The sequence below is a fragment of the Staurois parvus genome, unplaced genomic scaffold (genome assembly GCF_062004578.1).
Source record: "Staurois parvus isolate SC_StPar_1 unplaced genomic scaffold, SC_StPar_1.0 ptg000817l, whole genome shotgun sequence".
Lineage (NCBI taxonomy): Eukaryota > Metazoa > Chordata > Amphibia > Anura > Ranidae > Staurois > Staurois parvus.
In genome coordinates, this window is record NW_028318613.1 from 504717 (window position 1) to 522626 (window position 17910).

Below are 17910 nucleotides of genomic sequence, written 5' to 3' on the forward strand. Positions count from 1 at the left end.
AGTAGCCGTTTCAACACACATAACACAGGCATGGCCCGCTGTTGTCACCATCAGGAAATCCACTGTTTTTTTTTTTTTTTTTTAATTACAGGAGTTCACATAGTGCTGACAATTGCCGCAGCGCTTTTCATACAGTGCATTCACAGCAGTCCCTGCCCTCAAAAAGCATATAGTCTACGGTCCCTATCTCGCACATATTGGATCCAATTTAGACAGGTACCAGTTATCCTACCAGCATGTCTTTGGAGTGTGGGAGGAAAACAGAGTAACTGGAAGAAACCTGTGCAGGCACGGGGAGAGCATGCAAACTCCATGCAGATAGTGTACTTGCCACGATTTGAACCGAAGACCGCAACTTTTCAGAGCAGAAGTGCAAACCACTAAGTCCCTGTGATTGTCTTGATATTTTTAGCTCCCTGTTTGCTCAAACTGCGCATCCATTTTCCCGCCTCTGTTCTTGTATATGAATCCCAGCGGGCTGAGCAAACGTCTATGTGTGGGATCTTATTACTAAAACCATTTATCAGCTAAACATGGAGCTGGACTCCTGACATAATCCTGATTTACCAGCATTCCTTGCTTTATTAGGAAGAATATCTGACTTTTATTTCTCAATACACTCCTGGGACATACCGTGTGTTGGAAAGGTGGCTTCCAGTAAATGGGGGTGGGGGGGGGGTAGGGTGAGGGGTTGTGTTTACTATAGATATTCAGTACAGCAACCGGGATTGCGTAACTCCATGAGCGCCTGTAAGGCTGCTGAGCAGCAGCCGTAACGTATTTGATTTGTGTCTTGCTCCGGGTCACCCTGCAAGCTTCCCAAAACTTCATGCTTCTGCGGGGTCCAAGGGGTTAAAGCGGGCGGTAAGAAAGCAGCACAACGCTGCCTGCTTTAACTCCTTTTTTGCTGTACTGCACAAGGTTGCAGGGCACTTGCAGAGTGGCCTCATTTACTCGAATGGGTCATGCTTGGCAGGTGCTACACCCACCAGGGCGTATAACTTGCAGTTACGACATGTGTACATGGTCACTGCAGCTGATGGGGTGATAAAATAAAAAAAGTCTTAACTATGGGGTGTTACCACCTCCCCAACTGCAAATATAAATGGCTGCTTTCACACTGATGAGTTTCAGTTTACCCACACCACGGGTGCAGTTGTCACAAGTCAGCCTGCAGTTTCTGGTTTGTGTTCTCACCTCCTTGCTGCAGTGCTGTTCCTGATCCCTTTCACGTGTGTTTGTCTGTGCTCACCTATGGGCGTCGTCTGCTGTTCTCTGGGTTTTATTTCCTTCCTTTACATCACTTCCTGGTCCGCCTCCTTGTTTGCCTGCCTATATAAGACCTACTCAGTCTAGGCCACTTTGCCTGAGCTACTTCCTAGTTGTCTGAGCTCCTGTGTGTTGTTAATGCCTGTATCCTGCATTGACTACTTGTGTACTGACCTCGGCTGCATTCTCTGACACTGCTTGGTTTCCGCCTGTCCTGACCTCGGCTAGTCTATCGGATTTCCGGTTGTCTCCTCCCATTGTACTCTGCTCCCGCGAGCGGTCTCCTTATCCTCAGCTGGGCGTACCTGGGGGCTGCGACCTGGTCCCAGCTTGCTGCAAGTCCATCCCCACCATCAGGGACTCTGGTGAAGAAGCAGGCTGGGGCTTAGACTCTGTGCCTTGGGGAACCCCAAGTTGAGTATCTACAAGGGATCACTACCACAGGTGCTGACAGCAGTGCAGTGTACCTGCAGCTTTCCTGTGGGTTTGATGTGCTTTGACATAGACTTCTATTACATGCTGCGTGTGAAAGCAGTCCTATACTATTGTGCCCGGTGTATTGCTTCACACTGACCTGAAGATCTCTTCTTTTCTGCTGCTGGCACTACTCTGGAAACCACCAGCCGGGATAAGAGGTGGAGTGCAGCTGGTGTCACTCCACATGGGACAGGAGCCGGCACTACAGAGGAGGCATCGACTTATGCGGCTCTTGCTCCAACTTTACAAGTAGTCCCTCTGCATTGCACTCTGATGCTCTGGGATGGCGGGTCAGCAAGCCCAGATCGTGATCTACCAGTCACCTGTCAGTGATCTACTGGTAGATTACGACCTACCCATTGCTGACCCTCGGTATATACCATAGATGTTCTGTATACAATGTAGTATATACTGGAAGAGTAATTAGCAGCAGAGTCTTCATTTTCTACACAGTGCTCCAATTTATAGACTGTACCTTTTATATGGTTCTCTTTATTACTCTGCTGGTGTTAAGACGCTGCAACAAACCTTACTAACCATTCCATATCTGCCAATACCTCCACTGGCTTCCACTCAGTGTCCTCCACCCCTCTGTGCCAATCCCTCCACTGGCCTCCATTCAGTGTCCTCTACCCCTCTCTGCCAATCCCTCCACTGGCTTCCACTCAGTGTCCTCCACCCCTCTCTGCCAATCCCTCCACTGGCCTCCATTCAGTGTCCTCCACCCCTCTCTGCCAATCCCTCTACTGGCCTCCATTCAGTGTCCTCCACCCCTCTCTGCCAATCCCTCCACTGATCTCCATTCAGTGTCCTCCACCCCTCTCTTCCAATCCCTCCACTGGCCTCCACTCAGTGTCCTCCACCCCTCTCTGCCAATCCCTCCACTGGCCTCCATTCAGTGTCCTCCACCCCTCTCTGCCAATCCCTCCACTGGCCTCCATTCAGTGTCCTCCACCCCTCTCTGCCAATCCCTCCACTGATCTCCATTCAGTGTCCTCCACCCCTCTCTGCCAATCCCTCCACTGGCTTCCACTCAGTGTCCTCCATCCCTCTCTGCCAATCCCTCAGATAAAATTCCAAAAATGCCAACAGATAAAATTCAAAACATTACCAATAACATATAAAGCCATTTATAACTCCGCCCCAAATTACATCACCGATCTTGTCTCCAAATATCACCCAAACTGTACTCTCCGCTCCTCGCACGACCTCCTGTTCTCTAGCTCCCTCGTCTCCTCCTCCCATGCTCGTCTTCAGGACTTCTCCAGAGCTTCCCCCATCCTCTGGAACTCTCTACCCCAGTTTTTCAGACTATCGCCTACTCTGCTCACTTTTAGGCAATCTCTGAAAACCTCTCTTCAGGGAAGCCTATCCTGCCCTCAGCTAATAATGGAATCTTCTATTCCTCCTACCAGTCCGTCCCCCACAGTTACTACCTTTTGTACCACTAGCCCCTCCCTCCTAGATTGAAAGCTCCCAGGATCAGGGCCCTCCTATCCCTCTTGTATTGAACTGTATTGTTGCTGTATTGTCTCCCGTTATATTGTAAAGCGCTGAGCAAACTGTTGGCACGATATAAATCCTGTATAATAATAATAAGTGATAAATAAGGAGAATTCCTTTTTCTGATTTTGAAGCATGCCTCGCGGCGAAATACCGGCCTCTACGGGACAACAGAAATCTCAGTGAAAATCTGCCTTCACTTTACATCTGAGCGTCGAGCAATCGCAAAACTGCCGGCATGCTCTTAAATGTTTTCCTACCTTGGATGTGACCTGGCCAGTCTGGCTGTCAGTGCATTGTCAGGGATGACACTTATGGGAAGGTGCTTTTATAGAGCCAACATAAATTTGCACAAAGGTTAGAAGGTATCGCCTTTTTTGAAATTCATATCAATATTTCACTTGGATTTGTAATGACGATCCGTCTTGTTATATCATTGCTGGGCCTTTCTTTTTCATCTGATGACCAACTTAAAAATGAACATAAATGGATATGACATGAATGGATAAGGGTTAGGCAGATATGGGTCAAGTGGTTGTAAAGGCTCAAGGTTTTTTTTTACCTTCTATACCCCCCCCCCCCCCAATCCTTACCTGAGCCTCCTCCAATTCAGCGATGTGCATGAAAGCCTCGGCTGTCTGGGGACTCTCCCTTCTCATTGGCTGAGACAGGAGGGGGGGGGGGCGAGCCACGGCTTTATGTATCTTTTATACGCATAGAGCAGCAGCTCGGGAGTGAGCACGCAGCTTTCTCTGGGGCACTGCTTGAGGGGGAGGAGCCAAGAGCGCCGTCGCAGAACCTGAAAAGAAGAGGATTGGGGCAGGTGTGTGCAAAACCATTGCACAGAGCAGGTAAGTATAACTATGCTATTTAAAAAAAACAAAAAAACCCACAAAGCTTTAATAACATTTTAAATAGATAATAAAAAGATAGAAACAGATACACAGAGAAGTAACTAGACAGATCTAGAGTCTAGAAAGATCTCAGTTCTAGTCCTGCACATGTTATTATTATTATTATTATTATTATTATACAGGATTTATGGCGCCAACAGTTTGCTCAGCGCTTTACAATATAACGGGAGACAATACAGCAACAATACAGTTCAATACAAGGGGGATAGGAGGGCCCTGATCCTGGGAGCTTACAATCTAAGATGGTGGGGTTGGTGGTACAAAAGATAGTAACTGTGGGGGATGGACTGGTAGGAGGGGTAGAAGATTCCAGTATTAGCTAAGGGCAGGATAGGCTTCCCTGAAGAGATAGGTTTTCAGAGATTGCCTAAAATTGAGCAGAGTAGGCGATAGTCTGATAAATTGGGGTAGAGAGTTCCAGAGGATGGGGGAAGCTCTGGAGAAGTCCTGGAGACTCGCATGGGAGGAGGAGACAAAGGAGCTAGAGAGCAGGAGGTCGTGCGAGGAGTGGAGAGTAAGGTTTGGGTGATATTTGGAGACAAGATCGGTGATGTAATTTGAGGCAGAGTTATAAATGGCTTTATATGTTATTGTTAATGTTTTGAATTTTATCCGTTGGGCAATGGGAAGCCAGTGGAGGGATTGGCAGAGAGGGATGGAGGACACTGAGTAGAGGCCAGTGGAGGGATTGGCAGAGAGGGGTGGAGGACACTGAATGGAGGTCAGTGGAGGGATTGGCAGAGAGGGGTGGAGGACACTGAATGGAGGCCAGTGGAGGGATTGGCAGAGAGGGGTGGAGGATACTGAATGGAGGCCAGTGGAGGGATTGGCAGAGAGGGGTGGAGGACACTGAGTGGAGGTCAGTGGAGGGATTGGTAGAGAGGGGTGGAGGATACTGAATGGAGGCCAGTGGAGGGATTGGTAGAGAGGGATGGAGGACACTGAATGGAGGCCAGTGGAGGGATTGGCAGAGAGGGATGGAGGCCAGTGGAGGGATTGGCAGAGAGGGATGGAGGGCAGAGAGGGATGGAGGCCAGCGGAGGGATTGGCAGAGAGGGGTGGAGGACACTGAGTGGAGGCCAGCGGAGGGATTGGCAGAGAGGGATGACAGATATGGAACGGTTAGTAAGGTTCAGATGATATAAACTCGGTGTCGGAGTGTCAGTTAAACTTTGGATGAACGCTGTGAGCAGATCTCATTTTGTTATGATTTCGGATGGAAAAACTTGTGATAATTAGTAAAGTCTGGTAGATGAATGACACGTTGTTTCTTTCACACTAATAACATTTCATGACCCGTATAAGTGGGCCCAAATAAAGAGATTGGAGATGTCTTCATGTCTTGCACCCCGCAGAATCCGGGAGAAGATTAGCCTCAGAAAAACATTTATCAGAATAGGATTTCTTTCATCTCTATGCCCGCTCATGCAGCTCCGAGGAAGCCGGCCCGGGTTCACAGCTGTAATAATTTGAAGCTATGTGGATTCATCGCGTTCTGGAGAGACAACCTGTGTATTGATTTATAAGTCCAGGAGCAGATAATATCCTGCCTGCATGCGGTCCATTATCAGGGTGCTGTGGTCATTAGAGCTGGCGGTGCGCCATCACGCCGGTACAGGAACATGACTTTGCAGGAGGGACCTCATTAACCTCTTAGAATATCTTGTTCTCTTTTGTTAATGTGCTGCAATTAAAGCAATTTCACGGACTGAAGACCAATCCATAATATCACCAATCGCTGTGAAATGAAATGTTCTCCATCCATTTTTATTAACATTAGCTGTTGTCTGCCATAGCCAAACCAGGGCGAGGGTTCAAGTCTGTTGGCCAGGTGACACCTGGGAAAAATAGTGCTGACCTTTGGCCTTTTTTTGGTCACCCTTTTGCACCATGCCGTTCATCGGTTTGTTTCTGACCGCTGATGTTCTGCAGACACACCTCTCTCAGGATGAAGGTGGATTGCACCTTGTTGAATGTAAAAAGGCAGGCATGGGCCATTTTTTTAAAAAAAAAGTACTGCATGAGGACGTGTTATCTTTGGTAGAAGGAAAAAAAAACTGGATGTCAAAATGAGTTGCACACAGGGGCGGACTGACCATTTGGAAACTCAGGCACTGCCCGAGGGCCCAGGGTCAGTAGGGGGCCCCATGAGATGCCTCTGGTACCTTTTTCATAGGCTTTTTTGAGTTTGGGCAAGGACACAGGAGCCCCATGATCCCCTATTGCCCGGGGGCCCCATGAATTGTCAGTCCGCCCCTGGTTGTACACTTAAAGCCATTGACAGTTGAAGTTACGAGCAAATCTTAGCTGTTTATGTTCTAGAGGTTGAAGGTGATACCACTACTTGACCCCCTACTGGTCCTCATATAACATTCGCTGATATGAAGACTCATGAGGTAGGAGGTGAAGGGGTCAAGAGCAGATTTTGCAGGCAAACTTAAGATTTGCATATAACTTCAGCTGTCTTAAAGGCAAAGTTCGCCTTTTGAAAAAAAATAAATAAATGCACATTTTTTTTCAGGTAAAAAAAAATGTGAATCTATTTTTTGCTAAGGAACCTGCAGATCATTGCACCCGCGATCAGCAGATCACAGGTGTAATCTTTAGGCTCCTGCTGACTCTCAGGATAGCTGTCTGCCCTGCATTCACTATATCCGCTCTCCTCGGACCCCGCATTCACTATATCCGCTCTCCTCGGGCCCTGCATTCACTATATCCGCTCTCTTCGGGCCCTGCATTCACTATATCCGCTCTCTTCGGGCCCTGCATTCACTATATCCGCTCTCCTCGTATCCCGCATTCACTATATCCGGTCTCACCGGATGCTGCATTCACTATATCCGGTCTCCCCAGACCCTGCATTCACTATATCCGCTCTCCCTGGACCCCGCATTCACTATATCCGCTCTCCCTTGACCCTGCATTCACTTTATCCTCTCTCCCCGGACCCTGCATTCACTATATCCGCTCTCCCCGGACCCTGCATTCACTATATCTGCTCTCCCCGGACCCCGCATTCACTATATCCGGTCTCCCCGGACCCCGCATTCATTATATCCGCTCTCCCTGGACCCTGCATTCACTTTATCCTCTCTCCCCGGACCCTGCATTCACTATATCCGCTCTCCCCGGACCCTGCATTCACTATATCCGCTCTCCCCGGACCCTGCATTCACTTTATCCTCTCTCCCCGGACCCTGCATTCACTATATCCGCTCTCCCCGGACCCTGCATTCACTATATCTGCTCTCCCCGGACCCCGCATTCACTATATCCGGTCTCCCCGGACCCCGCATTCACTATATCTGCTCTCCCCGGACTCTGCATTCACTATATCCGCTCTCCCTGGACCCTGCATTCACTATATCCGCTCTCCCCGGACCCTGCATTCACTATATCCGCTCTCCTCGGGCCCTGCATTCACTATATCCGCTCTCCTCGGACCCCGCATTCACTATATCCGGTCTCGCCGGATGCTGCATTCACTATATCCGGTCTCCCCAGACCCTGCATTCACTATATCAGCTCTCCCTGGACCCCGCATTCACTATATCCGCTCTCCCCGGACCCTGCATTCACTTTATCCGCTCTCCCCGGACCCTGCATTCACTATATCCGCTCTCCCCGGACCCTGCATTCACTATATCTGCTCTCCCCAGACCCCGCATTCACTATATCCGGCCCCCCTGGACCCTGCATTCATTATATCCGCTCTCCCTGGACCCTGCATTCACTATATCTGCTCTCCCCGGACTCTGCATTCACTATATCCGCTCTCCCTGGACCCTGCATTCACTATATCCGCTCTCCCCGGACCCTGCATTCACTATATCCGCTCTCCCTGGACCCCGCATTCACTATATCCGCTCTCCCCGGACCCTGCATTCACTTTATCTGCTCTCCCCGGACCCTGCATTCACTATATCTGCTCTCCCCGGACCCCGCATTCAGTATATCCGCTCTCCCTGGACCCCGCATTCAGTATATCCGCTCTCCCCGGACCCTGCATTCACTATATCCGCTCTCCCCGGACCCTGCATTCACTATATCCGCTCTCCCCGGACCCTGCATTCACTATATCCGCTCTCCCCGGACCCCGCATTCACTATATCTGGTCTCCCACAGTACACACAACATGGAAATGCAATTATTTTAGTAAATACAAACTGTTAAATACCTTTTCTCATCAGCAGTATATAACAGTCTTTTGACTTCTATCATTGTCCAGCAGAGCACTGGTTAAAGCTTGTAGGAGGAGTTTTCATTCTCCACTGACTGTTCTATAAGGCTGCATGACCCCTGACTCTCTGTCTGGACAGTGCTAACTGGCCCTGTGCTGATCACATGCACCCTCCCAAGAAAGAAAAAAAAAATCTCTAGCAATAGATACCAAACTGAGCATGGGCAGCTTTCCCCCAAAGCTCTACTATCAACAGATGGATTGGAGACAGTAGAAGGGGAGGATCAGAGAAGACAGGATCAAACAGCCTTTTTACTCTGTGTGGAGGATTAACCCCTTAGGTGGCAGGGTGAGTATAACAAGCATGCTTTACTGCATCTACAGACTGATTGTACTGTTGTGGGTTTAGTAACACTTTACGTTGACCACGTCCAGCATTGTCACCACAGGAAAAACATTGTCCCCAAAACAGAGCAACCAGGCCTTCCTGGTTCCTCCCTTCTCCCTCATTAGCATGCATTGAAATTTTTAAATAAAACCTTTCCATTTCCATTAAGAATTTTGGATCCAGTGATGCCACTGGGTCTCTGAGCTTCTCTATGTAATGCAGACAAATACACACCCTCCTGAAAACATCACAGCACCCCACCTCAGCATATCCCTCAAGAGCCCTCAGCCCTGATGCAAGCAGTGGGCTGGCTTCAGGGGAAGTTATGCAAATTTTAAAATGGCATGGTGGGTGGGTGTCCATCTGGAGGAGTGGGCATTCCTAGGCAGGCTGTATTTGCATGCAGACCGCCCAAGGTAACACCCACATGTGATGCTGTGCCTCCATTACTGAATGACATGAATTCCAATGAATGAAAAGGGCAGGCCAGGGACAGTCAGGCGGGGGAGGAAAGTGCTAGATGATGTTGGATGTCCTCCAGCCAGGAAAAGAGGCGGAGCTCTATCTGACTTTCTGCAGCTTCTAATGCACATGGTGAGAAGCTCACAGTGTGCAGTGACATCAGAGTAAGCCCTTTCAATACAGTAGAGGAGCCGGTACAACTGTTCAGGACTGAAGGGAGGCTGGAGGTCAGATTTAAATTGTGTTGTAAATTGGATGGCAATTCCAGTTGTAATCTGAACTGAACTGACCCTAACAAATGGGAGCCATCCTTAAAACGTGTCAATGCAACTGAACTTTCTGATGTAACTCAGTAAAAACATCAACCTAATTATTGGGTAATCTGATTATTATTATTATTATTATACAGGATTTATGGCGCCAACAGTTTGCTCAGCGCTTTACATTATAACAGGAGACAATACAGCAACAATACAGTTCAATACAAGAGGGTTAGGAGGGCCCTGATCCTGGGAGCTTACAATCTAAGAGGGAGGGGCTAGTGGTACAAAAGGTAATAACTGTGGGGGATGGACTGGTAGGAGGAATAGAAGATTCCATTCTTAGCTGAGGGCAGGATAGGCTTCCATGAAGAGATAGGTTTTCAGAGATCGCCTAAAAGTGAGCAGAGTAGGTGATAGTCTGATAAATTGGGGTAGAGAGTTCCGGAGAATGGGGGAAGCTCTGGAGAAGTCCTGGAGGTGAGCATGGGAGGAGGAGACAAAGGAGCTAAAGAGCAGGAGGTCGTGGGAAAAGCGGAGAGGATGGTTTGGGTGATATTTGGAGACAAGATCGGTGATGTAATTTGGGGCAGAGTTATAAATGGCTTTATACGTTATTGTTAATGTTTTGAATTTTATCCGTTGGGTAATGGGAAGCCAGTGGAGGGATTGGCAGACGGGGTGGAGGACACTGAGTGGATGCCAGTGGAGGGATTGGCAGAGAGGAGTGGAGGTCAGTGGAGGGATTGGCAAAAAGGGGTGGAGGACACTGAGTGGAGGTCAGCTGATGGATTGGCAGAGAGGGGTGGAGGACACTGAGTGGAAGCCAGTGGAGGGATTGGCAGAGAGAGGTGGAGGCCAGTGGAGGGATTGGCAGAGAGGGGTGGAGGACATGGCGTGGAGGCCAGTGGAGCGATTGGCAGAGAGGGGTGGAGGACACTGAGTGGAGGTCAGTGGAGGGATTGGCAGAGAGGGGTGGAGGACACTGAGTGGAAGCCAGTGGAGGGATTGGCAGAGAGAGGTGGAGGCCAGTGGAGGGATTGGCAGAGAGGGGTGGAGGACATGGCGTGGAGGCCAGTGGAGCGATTGGCAGAGAGGGGTGGAGGACACTGAGTGGAGGTCAGTGGAGGGATTGGCAGAGAGGGGTGGAGGACATGGCGTGGAGGCCAGTGGAGCGATTGGCAGAGAGGGGTGGAGGACACTGATTGGAGGTCAGTGGAGGGATTGGCAGAGAGGGGTGGAGGACATGGCGTGGAGGCCAGTGGAGCGATTGGCAGAAAGGGGTGGAGGACACTGAGTGGAGGTCAGTGGAGGGATTGGCAGAGAGGGGTGGAGGACATGGCGTGGAGGCCAGTGGAGCGATTGGCAGAGAGGGGTGGAGGACACTGAGTGGAGGTCAGTGGAGGGATTGGCAGAGAGGGGTGGAGGACACTGAGTGGAGGTCAGTGGAGGGATTGGCAGAGAGGGATGGAGGACACTGAGTGGAGGCCAGTGGAGGGATTGGCAGAGAGGGGTGGAGGATACTGAGTGGAGGTCAGTGGAGGGATTGGCAGAGAGGGGTGGAGGACACTGAGTGGAAGCCAGTGGAAGGATTGGCAGAGAGGGGTGGAGGACACTGAGTGGAGGCCAGTGGAGGGATTGGCAGAGAGGGATGGCAGATACAGAACGGTTAGTAAGGTGGATGAGTCTGGCAGCAGCATTCATGATAGACTGAAGAGGGGATAGCTTGCGATTAGGTCGGCCAATGAGGAGGGAGTTACAATAGTCAAGGCGAGATATAACAAGGGAGTGAATAAGTCCCAGTGTATGATTGCTGGAGGTTCCTGCTGGGATGATTTTCTTCCAGTGCTCTCCATGGTTTAAATCTTGCTTTACACGAAGACCTTTCCCCCAACACCGCTGCACTCCGGCTTTGGTCTTATGTAAGCTGACAGAGAGCAGCTGACCTGGTTATAGGATTGTTTGGAAAAGTACTGGGTGAGCGAGTCTCGTACACACCGCATACAGTACATACCTCGCTCTTTAATGAGGGAGCATATTTGGAAGGGGTCACTGCACAGACACAATGGCGGCTCTCTGTAGATTACTACTAGAATCAGACTGCGGTTTCTGAGTCTGGGGGGGAGAGAGTGCTGCCGAGGTCACAGAGTGCTGACAGTGCGCCGTCTTCCCACGTTGGGTCAGGATCCTTTTTTTTTTTTTTTTTTGTAATATTGATCTTAAACGTGAACTCCTTACAATGGGGCTCCTTCTGCATGGCAAAGGGTAAATGCTCCTCTTTAAATGTTCTTTATCCCTCACTCCCCCCCTCCCCAGCAGCCAGTGCTTTTTCTTTTCTCCAGCATTCTAGGTTATGGGCAGGCTCTTGGCATCCTCACCTGCATTGTAGGTGAGGATGCTGAGGGCCCACACATTAACCAGAGTGTTGGAGGGAAGAGGAGAGTTCTGTACTGCAAGTCAGGACACCAAAGGTCCACCCATGACCCAGAGTGTCGGAGGGAAGAGGAGAGTCCTGCATTGCAAGGCAGGATGCCAAAAGTCCACCCATAACCCAGAGTGTCGGAGGGAAGAGGAGAGTCCTGCATTGCAATTCAGGACGCCAAAGGTCCACCTATAACCCCTGAGTGTCGGAGAGAAGAGGAGAGTCCTGCATTGCAAGTCAGGATGCCGAAGGTGCATCCATAACCCAGAGTGTCGAAGGGAAGGAGAGAGACCTGCATTGCAAGTCAGGACACCAAAGGTCCACCCATAGCCCAGATTGTCGGAGGGAAGAGGAGAGTCCTGCATTGCAAGTCAGGATGCCGAAGGTCCACCCATAACCCAGAGTGTCGGAGAGAAGAGGAGAGTCCTGCATGGCAAGTCAGGATGCCGAAAGGTGCATCCATAATCCAGAGTGTTGGAGGGAAGGGGAGAGTCCTGCATTGCAAGTCAGGATACCGAAGGTCCACCTATAACCCCTGAGTGTCGGAGAGAAGAGGAGAGTCCTGCATTGCAAGTCAAGACGCCAAAGGTCCACCCATAACCCCTGAGTGTTGGAGGGAAGGGGAGAGTCCTGCATTGCAAGTCAAGACGCCAAAGGTCCACCCATAACCCCTGAGTGTTGGAGGGAAGGGGAGAGTCCTGCATTGCAAGTCAGGATGCCGAAGGTGCATCCATAACCCAGAGTGTCGGAGGGAAGAGGAGATTCTTGCATTGCAAGTCAGAATGCCGAAGGTTCACCCATAACCCAGAGTGTCGGAGGGAAGAGGAGATTCTTGCATTGCAAGTCAGGACACCTAAGGTCCGCCCATAACCTAGAGTGTCAGAGGGAAGGGGGGTGCCCTGCATTGTAAGTGAGCATGCTGAGGGCTTGTCCATAACCCGGAGTGTCGGAGGGAAGAGGAGAGTCCTGCATTGTAAGTCAGGACACTGAAGGTCCACCCATAACCCAAAGTGTCAGAGGGAAGGGGAGTGTCTTGCATTGTATGTGAGGATGCTGAGGGCTTGTCCATAACCCAGAGTGTCTGAGGGAAGAGCTCTGTATTGTAGTGAGGATCCCGAGAGCCCACCTATAATCCAGGATATCAGAGGGAAGAGAAGAGCCCTGCATTGTAAGTGAGGATGCCGAGAACCCTCCCATAGCCCGGAGTGTCGGAGGTAAGAGTCCTGCATTGTATAGTGAGGAAGACGAGGGCCTACACATAACCCAAAGTGTCAGAGGGAAGGGGAGTGTCCTGTATTGTAACTGAGGATTCTGAGGACCTGCCCATAACCCAGAGTGTCGGAGGGAAGAGGAGAGTTTTGCATTGTGAGGGCACAGAGGGTTCAACTATAACCCAGAGTATCAGACAAGGAGAATCCTGCATTGTGAGGATGCTGAGGGCTCGCCCATAACTCAAAGTGTCAGAGGAAAGGGGAGAGTTCTGGACTGTAAGTGAGGACACCAAGGGCCCACCGTAACCCCAGAGTGTTGAAGGGAAGAGGAGAGTGCTGGTTGCCAGGAGGCAACATTAGAAAACAGATTTAACTTGTTTCATCCCTCACTCATGTAGGCTTCCTCCTCTCTGTACAACTGGTTCCCCAAAGCCACTTCCCTTCGGTGCTCCATTCAGCAATTGTGAGCCTAACATCACAGCACCCTTCCTCAGTACTTCTCTCAAGAGCCCTCAGTCCTGATGCAAGCAGTGGTCAGGTTCTTGGGATTAGTTGCGAAAATATCAAAATGCCTCAAGGGGTGGATGTCATTGTGGAGGAGTGGTTGTTCCTAGGCAGGCATGATAGAGAGGGGCAGGGCCAGAGACAATCGGACTTGGGAGAAAAGTGCTAGATGATGCAGGAGGTTCTCCAGCCAGGAAATAAGGCAGGCTATTTTTGATTTGCTGCAGCTTCTAATGCACATTGTGAGAAGCTCACAGTGTGCAGTGAAATCAGACTAAGCGTTTTCAGTCCAGTAGAGCGGCTAGTACAACTGTGCAAGACTGAAGGGAAGGCCGGAGGTCAGGTTTAAGCTATAGTCCCTTTGCATATCAAAACCTTAATCTTTACCTTCTTCAGTTCTAATGAGAGTAGGAATGTACCCCAACATTTCACAGACCTATTGGCAATGATTTTGGGCTGTTACTCCAGACTGTTTCACGATTGTTAGAGCTCATTGGTGTCCGATGATATTTCCTCTTCATTCATTGAACACTTTCTAGTGAAAACAGAAACGGTTACAATGGATTTTAATGGCGCCCCCTCAGGCCAATCCTACAAAGAAATTAAGAAGTGGAATTTTGATGTTTCTTCATGTGTTGTTTATCAGCGATCGGTGCAGATACGGTCTCTGTAGGACTGCGCCCCGCTCTCTCCCTCAGGAATGCGATGGGCAGTTCCAGATAGCTTTTTATTTGTGCCGTTATGATTCGTTTTTAATTTCAGTCATATGGCCCCTTCAAGGAGATTATTGGTTAATAACCACGTCTGTGTCTGGCGAGCCCTCGGGGGCCTGGCCGCCTTTTATAATACCGATCTTCATGATGTCATTAAGGCATTCTTCAGAACTTGCTCCATACGAGGACGCTGCAGAGAATTAAAGATTTAAATGTGTAGATTGTGGTTTACGGAAAGGCATTCGCAGTGTCCAGCCGATCCTGGCGTCCCCCAAAATCCATAAGAGATGCACTGAGGTCACTTTCCATCAGGATTCTGGTCTAATTAAAATGGAACTCTAGTCAGAAGTCCTGATAGATCACTTGAGGCTGGCCCCGTTCGCAAGTATAGCTATGTAAAATATTGAAAATAAATGCCTATACTGTGTAAAGTCCAGTAATACACTAGCTCACTTTGCTCTGCACATGCTCAGTTGCTCCCTATTTTTTGGCACTGTGCCGAAAATGTAGAGGCCGTTCTGCTGACAACCTTAAAGTGTAGCTCCACCCAAAAGGGTAAGTTCCGCTTTAAGGACTGCTCCCTCGCTCCCCATTAAGGATTGGCATCTTTTGGGGGGAAGGGAGCGGGTACCCGAATTTGACAAGTACCGGCTCCCAATTCCGGTCAGATTGCCTAGGCGATCGGAAACGGAAGGTGTCCTCCCTCCTTCCCTCCCTGTAGTCTTTTGGGACACGTGACAGGTCCCAGAAGACTACAGGACCATTCATGAAGAGCAGCGCTACTCGCGCATGCGCAGTGGGTACCCGGCTGTGAAGCCGCAAGCAGTCACAGCCGGGTGCCCACACTGAAGATGCCAGCCTCCAGGAATACAGGACGGCCGGTGCGGGGGACACACCATGGGACCGAGGGACAGGTAAGTGGCTGTTTTTTTTTTGACAGGATGAGTGGAACTCCGCTTTAAGATTTGCTGCTGCTCGGGGGGCTCTGGGCTTCAGCAAAATGGCCCCCTCCAGCAAGAAGAAACAGGAACAATGCTGGAGGCAATTTACAGCACCCACATGGTTAATTCACTGACAGCCTAAAGATATACTGCTGTTCAGGGGCTCTGGGCTTCAGAAAAATGGCCCCTTCCTGCAAGAAGAAACAGGAACAATGCTAGAGGCAATTTACAGCACACACTCGTTTTGATAGCAGAGTTATTAATGTGCAATGTATGTTCCTTGTTAAAGAACATTATTGTTTTTTATCAAGTTTCACTTTACAGTGTAACCATACCCAAGAACAAAAATATCATATATTTCAGCTTACCAGTCCTTGCATATGGTGGCTGCATTGGTTTCCTTTACTCGTTTTTTTTTTTTTTCCCCTTACAGAGATCCTGCCAGTAACACACTTTTTGTGACAACACTCATTGTATTGAATCTATAGAGGAGAGCAGTTGTCACCCTAAAGCCTTGTTCACATGAGGCATACACAACCATACGCCCATGGAGGGCCGTGTTTACCAGCATGGGGCTGCAAGCATGGTCATGTATCCCCATGCTTCATAATACACCCTGAAAAAATGCTCCCATGCACATCGCTGGATCAAGAGGGGGCTTAGGTGATTATTGGGGGGGCTGTCCGGGGCAGCAGCACACAGAAGGTTGTTAACCTTCATGCATAGAATGCATGAAGGTTAAAAAAAAAAAAAACCTTCTGCCTTTACAACCACTTTAACCACTTCCCATCCGGCCCATGTATATAAGCGGCTGGATGGGAGCAGTGCCCGCCATTTCAGCCTGTGCGCGCTCCCTGGGACACAGCAGAACACTGATTTGCTGTACGGGACCTCTGTGTGAGGTCACCCCCCTCAAGTAGTACAGTGTCACTATGGTGACACTGTACTGATAGGGTGACAGTATGTAAAAAAATTTTTTTTTAATTATCATTTTTGGTTATAAATTAATTTGGGTTATTTTTTTGTACTAAATTTTGGCCAAGATTTATGAAGAAAGATAATTTTTTTGCCAAGTTTTATAAGAAAAACACTTTTTTTCCCAAAATTTTTGGACATTTTCATTTATATAGCAAACAAAAAAAATTCCAGTGGTGAATAAATACCACCAAAATAAAGTTTTTTCGGTCTCAGAAAAAATGCTAAAAACTAAATACGGGTACAGTGTTGCATGACTGCAAAATTGTCATTCAAAGTGTGACACCGCTGAAAGCTGAAAATTGGTCTGGGCAGGAAGGGGGTGATAGTGTCCGGACTGGAAGGGGGTGAAAGTGTTCGGACTGGAAGGGGGTGAAAGTGTACAAACTGGAAGGGGGTGAAAGTGTACAAACTGGAAGGGGGTGAAAGTGTCCGGACTGGAAGGGGGTGTGTCCGGACTGGAAGGGGGTGAAAGTGTCCGGACTGGAAGGGGGGGAAAGTGTCCGGACTGGAAGGGGGGGAAAGTGTCCGGACTGGAAGGGGGTGAAAGTGTCCGGACTGGAAGGGGGTGAAAGTGTCCGGACTGGAAGGGGGGGAAAGTGTCCGGACTGGAAGGGGGCGAAAGTGTCCGGACTGGAAGGGGGCGAAAGTGTCCGGACTGGAAGGGGGCGAAAGTGTCCGGACTGGAAGGGGGCGAAAGTGTCCGGATTGGAAGGGGGCGAAAGTGTCCGGATTGGAAGGGGGCGAAAGTGTCCGGACTGGAAGGGGGGGGAAAGTGTCCGGACTGGAAGGGGGGGAAAGTGTCCGGACTGGAAGGGGGTGAAAGTGTCCGGACTGGAAGGGGGTGAAAGTGTCCGGACTGGAAGGGGGGGGGAAAGTGTCCGGACTGGAAGGGGGGGGAAAGTGTCCGGACTGGAAGGGGGGGGAAAGTGTCCGGACTGGAAGGTGGTGAAAGTGTCCGGACTGGAAGGGGGGGAAAGTGTCCGGACTGGAAGGGGGGGAAAGTGTCCGGACTGGAAGGGGGGTAAAGTGTCCGGTCTGGAAGGGGGGGTAAAGTGTCCGGTCTGGAAGGGGGGGTAAAGTGTCCGGACTGGAAGGGGGGTAAAGTGTCCGGACTGGAAGGGGGGGAAAGTGTCCGGACTGGAAGGGGGGGAAAGTGTCCGGACTGGAAGGGGGGGAAAGTGTCCGGACTGGAAGGGGGGTAAAGTGTCCGGACTGGAAGGGGGGTAAAGTGTCCGGACTGGAAGGGGGGTAAAGTGTCCGGTCTGGAAGGGGGGGTAAAGTGTCCGGACTGGAAGGGGGGTAAAGTGTCCGGACTGGAAGTGGTTAAAGAAAGTTTCAGATTTAAAAAAAAGAAAAAAAATGATGACATTCACATGTTAAAGCTTCTATGAGATTTTAGTGATTTGTTTTTGTTCTCCGGTCCTTGTTAATAAGAGTACTGAATGTCGGGGAGAAGAGTTCATAGCTCTGTGTCCTCAGATCTGTCGTCTCTGGGATTCTGCAGGTGTACAGAATGTGCTCAGATTATATAGGATGATGTTCTACAATTAGTCAGCGTCTGTTTTCTTTCTCGGAGGGTGATGGAGTGAGGGGTACAGCCTCTTAATTATGAATGTCGTTTCATTCTGCTCAGTGTCTGTCCGGATGTTACACAGAGCCCAGAACATTACTGGGATGTTTCACCAGCA

The 17910-nt window shown here is 49.7% G+C and overlaps 1 protein-coding gene across 1 annotated transcript in view; it reads left to right on the forward strand.

Moving 5' to 3' along the window:
* Window positions 1–17910, forward strand: part of LOC149444095 (myotubularin-related protein 13-like) — a 355643-nt gene that overhangs the window by 285363 nt on the left and 52370 nt on the right. The window lies entirely within an intron of this gene.